Genomic DNA, 6000 nt, shown 5'->3' with positions numbered 1-6000 from the left:
AATAAGCAGGAATTTGAAGTCTACATTTGTACAAGTGTTGGCCAAAAGTGTCCCCCTGGTAGGTAGCAAGCCCATTTCCATCGGAGACCAAGAGCAGAGCCATGCCCTGGACAGACTTTGCTTTAGCTGGAGAGGAGACTGTGCTACCTCTGATGACCAGGCACATCTTCTTCACCAAAAGATGAGACCCATCATGAGAGATAAGACTAAATCAAAGTTCAGTGAACACCTTCCTCCTCCTTCCTCAATTCTCCTTCCTCTCCTGATTCAGCCATGTCTTGACCCAGCTACACATCACCCTATAACCAGAGCACCAACCAGCCTCAAAGTCGTGGCACTGTAACCCAGGAAAGAGTTCTCTAAATGTACCAAGCGAGGGAACAGCATTGCACCAGACTTTTTAAAACTAATTGGAATGCAAAGCTGCTATGACTGCATGTGCAAATGAGGCAATTACAAATGCAAATGACTAATTATGTTCACCTGCTTGTGCAGTTACCCACTTGTTGGTCAGCTGAAATAATTGTGTGTGCAAATTAGACATACATCTGGATGCAGAGCAGACTTTACACGAGCAATTACAGATTGAAAGTTGAGTGGAGATTGCAGAGGGTTAAGGTTTTTTTTGCTTTTTCGTTTTGTATTTTAAAACCATAACCATGTGGATATGGTGTACTTCCCAAGTGCCACAGAGATCTGAGGATCCAAGAAAAGTACAGATTCACATTCGTATAAACTCAGTTCACTTCAGAAAAGGGAATGTTTTGCTAAAATTATGAATGGGAAATAGGGCCAAAACAACATCTACTTTAGAACGCCTGGATGGATTTAGCTATTAGCAGATAATGAGATTGTGAAATTCATGCTATAAAAACGTGTGATAATGAGCATAAGAACTAAAAATGTCTTAGCTAAGTTTTATAGTCCAAATAACACTATGGATCTGAATGATATATGGTTAAGATGCCTGTAGCATGCGTCTAGGTGGGAGATTTAGACGATCAGGAGTAACAGGTTAGGTTTACATGGGTTATGTTTTTAGACAGGCAAAGAGGACACTCGATTGGGCAGTAAGCTTTGTGTTGAAAGTGACAGTCTTTATAAATGCCTGTACAGACACATCTTTCTTCTTAACCCCTTAGGGTTTATAGTTCTCAAATGCTAATCTTTGATTATTTAAAGCCCAGGTAATAATTGAAGTCCAGTGCTCTCTAAGACCAACAAAAAAAAAAACCACTTCAAGGCACATACAGAGGTACTGGTGAGCCTTTGATTACCCCCTGAAAGTTGTATACTGATTTGTGTCATTTCTGGTTTTATTACTGACAAAATAGATGCCTTATTGAATCAACAAAAACGCTTCCATTTTCTTTCAGTTCCTGCCCAAACTCAAAACTGTGACAGCAACATAGCTACATCACATTAACATTTTACTTTCACACATTTCAGAGAAGGAACTTAAAATAAGTAAATGGAAAAATAGTGTTAGATCTTTTTCCTTTGGTCAAATGCTAGTCCTTCACACACGGATGACAACATAGGCCAGAATTTCTCACTATCTCCTCTAGCTTCCTCCCAACAGAAGAGGCACCAGGACATCCCGCACTGTACACCCCACCACTGCCTACATTTAGGGAGAGTCTGCTGAGAACGAGCCTTTCCAAAGTCTTTGGAAAATAATGCAGTCCACTAGCATTCCTAAAGGAGTAGCAAGCTTGAAAAACTTTCTTTGTCTCCAGAACAAATCTATCCTGAATTTAGTAATTCCCAATAAGGCTTCTTCTGATAATGATTAATGATAATCAACTTTCTAAAGCTTGGTCATTTACCTAAGCACTCCTGTCTAACAGATATCATGAGCAAGTTAGCATAGTTAACTGATTACAGTGAAGACACAATAATTACTCTTGGAAATACTAATTTCTTTCTTTTAACCTCACTCTCAGGAGTTAAAGATAAGAGATTGGACAACCTCCCCCCACCACTCAGCTTTCTAACCAGTGGCAAAAGTTAAAGAAAATAAAAAAGCAAAGGAAAATATTCCAAGGCCCACACACAATTTAAAGCGCCCCTCCTTGTAAAACTCTCACTAACACCATTGCTCACAAACAGTGACAGGAAGATTGTTCTCCATCAGGGGCAAAAAGAACAAAATCCACAATTCAAAATAAATTTATCACTGGCTCAATTCATTACGCTCAGACATTCATCTCTTCTAAATGGACATAATAATGTGATTAGTACAAATGCTGCCAGGCTAGTTATAGCACATTGAAGACTACAGGACAGTATTTATTTCATCCAGTGCAATATATCTTTGTGCTTTCCTTATCCACATACAGGGCGTTTTTGGTTGCAAAGTTATCTCAGAATGTGCTCAACCGTCTTCTCCTCCTTCACAATAGACTACAATTAAAAAAACCCAAACACCTCTCCTTCACCAAAACCCATACTTTTTGGAGGGGGGCGGGGTAAGGAATAACAACACATTCTTGTATAAAAAGTTAGGTTCTAATTATTTTCCAAGACAGCAATTCACAGGTTTGCAGTGATAACTCCCAATCCTGAGTGACTCTCCAGGCATAAGCACAGGAACATAGAGTTCCAAGATAATACCACGATTCTTAATCAAACCAATTCTTTATTATAATTGCTGTCACACATGCTTCTCCCTCAGTTTGTATACACCAAGATCTATACTGGTCAGAGTATAAGAACAGCAAGATTTGGCATTCCAGGAGGCTCAGAATAAACAGATGTAGTCCAAGCTGTACATAGGGGAACTCACCTAAGCTATACGAGGAAAAAAAAGCTCAGTTTAGGTCACTAAAAATAGGCAGACAGGACTATTTAATATATTAGCCTTTAAAAATGCCAATTAGATCTGAAAATGGAAAAAAAGATACTGTCCTGACAGGAGGAAAAAAAAATCTAATAGAGTAGAATGAAGTAGTATGAAAGCAGTAGTAGTATGAAAAGTAGTAGTATGAAAAAAAAAAAAAAAAAGAAGATTAGCATCCAAGTAACCAAAATTAAAGCTTCTAACCTAAAACTAAATGTCATTTAGCTTTATCTCAAGTTTAATGGCAAGAATTTGGTCGTGTTTTGCAGCAGGATTTGAGTTGGATACAAATTTAAAAGACAGCATGGTCAGGATATCTGCTTTGTCTGAAACTATTTTCTGTAAGGAGAACAGAGGGATTATGTTCTATTCCTTACTCTTAGAAAATGTTAACAGGTAGGTTAGGTGATTTAACAAATATTGCTTTAATGAGATATCACTTTAGTACTTGCTGCAGCTAAGGTCATATGTGTTCTGTGTGTCTACTGCTCAGATTCGCTACCCAATAGGCTTCTTTGTCATTAATGAAGCAGCTACATGGAACTTATTTTTTCTTTTCATAATTGTTCTCAATCATATAAGACCTAAAGCACCTAATGATCTCTACTTAGCATTTTTGGAAGCAAAAAAACACTTCATAGACTGTGGGACAAATTACATCTTAAAGCACGCTATTGTAAATCAGGAAAAAAAAGACTAATAGAGATTCTGAGTTGCAGCAATTTATCCAGATAAAGAAATCTATTCAAAAAGGCTGAATATCACTCAAGAGACTAAGAAAATTGCCAATACTGTATGATTTTCAAGTCTGACAGTAACAAATGATATCTGGCAGCATTTGAGGGTGAACCTTTCTAGTACAACATATAAGTATAAGGAGTCCTAAACATGCAGCCATATGCATGATGAGGTCTTTTGTAATCTTTCTATTTCAAACTTAACTTTCCAGGCATTCTTTTAAACATCTTTCTCAAAGAATGCTCTAAAACTGTCTTCATCATATCAATCTGCACTCAGAAGCACACTTCCCCTATCCTAGATGGGTAAATAAAAGCATACCATCGGGTTTCACCTTCCAGACACAAATATTCCCTCTAACTTTTCCCCATCTTTCCCAGGAACTGACTCTACAACATGCAGGAATTTCCTTTGCTGAAGATCATTTGTCAAAATATAATGATACCCTGCAAAACAGGTAATAAAACAGAAGAATGAATCCAAAAAAATCTATCATCCAAGCTTAAGGAGGAGAAAATGGGCCATAATTCACTTTTATATGACTAAAACAGTACTTTAGGTCAAGGGGCTCCACCACCTCCATGCCTCAGACGTCAGGATCTCTCTTACCCAGTTCATCCTTCTTTTAACACATGGAGCCCTTTCAACATATACAAAGGATATTCAAATACAATAAACAAGCATCTGCAGGGACTCGCAGTGGCCCATCTGTGCCATAGCCTGGATTCGAGTGGGGTAGCTCCCCTGCCCAAAGCCGCACTGTTGTACAGCATCACGGTACAGATGCAGCTTTGAGAGGGCTCTTCAGTCCCATTTTCCTGGAAATTAAAGGCACTGAGTACCATACTTGACTGATAACCAGTGCTGAAAATGGAGGCTGGTTTTGGCCTTGCTTTATCCCATTCCCATTTACCTTATGCCTCTCCTAAGACAAAATTTAATTTTGAGTGTATCCCGATTTTATGCTTATTCATTTTTTTTATGTATTGATGTCACTTTTTTTTTTTAAAACATCTCTTCCTATTCAGCAGAGAAGTACCGGCATAAATTCCTGAGCCTATATATAATGTAAAGGCTATAAATAGACATACATACAGACATGTTGGAAAGAAGCCTGTCCCCTTAACAAGTGTAACTGCAGCACATTTGGAATAAATGCCACACAGACCTGAGTGCTTTTAGAGCTCTACAATTAAACAGTCCTTACCAGGATGAAGCGTATATATTCAATATACATCTGGCCTAAATAACCCTTTCACTGTCACAGCTATTTCTAGGCAACATGGCTTTTGTGCAAAGCTTGTAGTAGTTGGCTTTACATTCATGGGAAGTCAATTAATGTAAAGCTACCAACAGTTCAGCTACAGAGTTCTTTGCTTGTACTAAATTTCATTGTACTAGAAATTCCTACAGCGGTGCTTTTACGGTAGAATACCAGTTCAAGATCTGTTCTCACTGCAATCCACACAGTCCTGCTTTTCACAATAATCCTCGATCCATGGAGGTCCTGAAACAAGGACTCTGTGCAAGCTTAAGCAAGGTCCTGGACCCTTGCTTGATAACCTTGATGTTGTTCTGGCTGACAAGAGGGGTTGCATGGAAATCATTACTGTAAATATCGAACTCCAAGTGGGCTTGCTGGTAGCCCCATTGCATTCCTCCTGGGTCTGCTCTTCATTAAAAAGGCACCAATTACAGGACAAATAAATATAAACACACTGTAGCAATGTCTTAAACCAGCAAAAAGTCTTTCTTGCTTTTAGGTCATTCAAATTGTCAATAGCTGATGTAAAAACATGTTAGCATACAGGCTCCCAGCTTGCCATGACCATAATTGAAACATCGCTCAGCTAATTAGCAAGTCAAGTTACGTTTCTGCAAGGGAACTAACAACACAATCTGCCAAGGCAGAGCAATGTACGCTAGCCCAATATTTGGCCCATACTCTGAAGTTGGTAAGACCACTGCCGGGTGTCACTGAACACCCTATGTTGTTCCTCTAAGTCTTCCCTTCTTCTCTGGCTAATCCGCATGCCACTAGATGTGAGAAGTGTTTATATTTTGTCACAGAACGAAATTTCTAATGTTTAATTAAAATTAGTTTATCATAGCTTATCATTAAGGTGCACAGTGTCTTAAAATACTATGATTACTGCACTGGATGAATTTATCTCAGCTTTTTAGTGTAAACATGAGTCTAAGCATGAATTTCTTAAAGATAAAAGCTCTGTACAACCCAAAGTTACATCATCTGAATAAGAATAAGCAATCCCCCAAGCTGAAAAATGTGTGTAACAGTGTTCCCAGGTGCAGGTTAGAATAATGACAAGGAAGGAATACACACAGCAAATAAATAAATAAATAAATATCTGATCTTAACACTGAGCGAAGAGCTTTTAGCTTTGTTTCTATCTTTTTAA

The sequence above is a fragment of the Nothoprocta perdicaria genome, unplaced genomic scaffold (assembly GCF_003342845.1).
Source record: "Nothoprocta perdicaria isolate Ctin4 unplaced genomic scaffold, notPer1 scaffold_18, whole genome shotgun sequence".
NCBI lineage: Eukaryota > Metazoa > Chordata > Aves > Tinamiformes > Tinamidae > Nothoprocta > Nothoprocta perdicaria.
The sequence above is the reverse complement of the archived record's forward strand: the minus strand, read 5'-3'. Positions refer to the sequence as shown.